The 1,450-nt window shown below is 47.0% G+C and overlaps 1 non-coding gene across 1 annotated transcript; it reads right to left on the minus strand.

Moving 5' to 3' along the window:
• Nucleotides 1-748: 748 nt before the first annotated feature.
• LOC114806232 lies at nucleotides 749-886 on the minus strand. Its single transcript, XR_003754268.1, has one exon. It is a non-coding gene; the product is annotated as a small nucleolar RNA SNORA7 (small nucleolar RNA).
• Nucleotides 887-1,450: the final 564 nt, after the last annotated feature.

Below are 1,450 nucleotides of genomic sequence, written 5' to 3' on the forward strand. Positions count from 1 at the left end.
GGCACATATTAAGTGCTTATCAAGAACGATTTTTTGTTTTGTTTTTTTAGGAACATGCAGTGGAGACCTTGGAGGCGGGAGCCAAAAGTCCTCCAAAGTCGGACTCTTTTCAGGATTCCACTCAGAAAGGAAACTGTCAGACACTAGCGACGACAATTTGTGTTGAACCGTATTAAGACCGAGTAATCCATCAGTGGTATCTATTGAGCATTTACTCTGTGTACTAAGTTCTTGGGGGACTGCGATTTAAGCTTGGTGTGGGCAGGGAACGTATCTACTAACTCCACTATAACGAAGTCTCCCAAGCGCTCGGTACTGTGCCCTAAACCAAATGAGCGCTCAATAAATACCAATGATTTATTGAGGAGTTTACAGTCTAGAGGGATTAAAATGGTGGTAGACTGAAGGAGGGAGGGAATGGTGGGTGAGAGCAAGGAAGGACCCTTCTCCCCAACTTTGCTGGATCAACCCCACAGGATCTCCCTGACTGTGGTCTCCCCACACTTCTCTCTTGTTGTTGTTGTTGTCTTATGCCGTCGAGTCTTGTCCGACCCACAGCGACACCATGGACTCAACTCTCCCAGAACGCCCCACCTCCATCCGCAATTGCTCTGGAAGTGGATCCATGGAGTTTTTTTGGTCAAAATACGGAAGTGGTTTACTATTGCCTCCTTCCGCCCGGTAGACCTGAGTCTCCGCCCTCGACTCCCTCCCATGCCACACTGCTGCCCAAAATGGGTGAGTTTTGACTTGTAGCAGATTGCCTTCCACTCGCTAGCCACTGCTGGAGCTAAGAATGGAATGGATAGGCCTCTGCTTGACTCTCCCTCCTGTCGTCAAGACTGGTAGAGTACTGGAAACCCTCCAGGTGTGACCCTGAGAGGTTAACTTATCTCTTACCCCTTCCCAAAGGCCCCCAGATCAACCTTCCTCTCTGCCTCCTCCAAAGGGGGATGTCAGTGGTTGAGAAATACAGAAGCTTTTAATGACCCTCTAATAATAATAATAATAATTATAGTATTTGTTAAGTGTTTACTATGTGCCAAGCACTGTTTTAAGCACTAGGGGAATACAAGGTAATCAGTTTGTGCCCTGTGGGGCTCACAGTCTTAATCTCCATTTTACAGATGAGGTAACTGAGGCACAGAGAAGTTAAGTGACTTGCCCAAAATCACACAGCTGACAAGTGGCGGAGCCAGGATTAGAACTCATTTCTGACTCCCAAGCTCGTGCTCTTCCCACTAGGCCACACTGCTTCTCTAGAATGTAAGCTCATTCTGGGCAGGGAATGTGTCTTTTACATTCTTATATTGTACTCTCCCGAGCCCTTAGCGCAGTGCTCTGCACACAGTAAGGGCTCAATAAATACAATTGATTGACTGATTGATAACCAGCTCCATCCTGGCTATGACAGTGCAGTAGATATTTGAGTAAAGTTGCCTGGCCTGTG

Source organism: Ornithorhynchus anatinus, chromosome 21, assembly GCF_004115215.2.
Source record: "Ornithorhynchus anatinus isolate Pmale09 chromosome 21, mOrnAna1.pri.v4, whole genome shotgun sequence".
In the NCBI taxonomy this organism is placed as follows: domain Eukaryota; kingdom Metazoa; phylum Chordata; class Mammalia; order Monotremata; family Ornithorhynchidae; genus Ornithorhynchus; species Ornithorhynchus anatinus.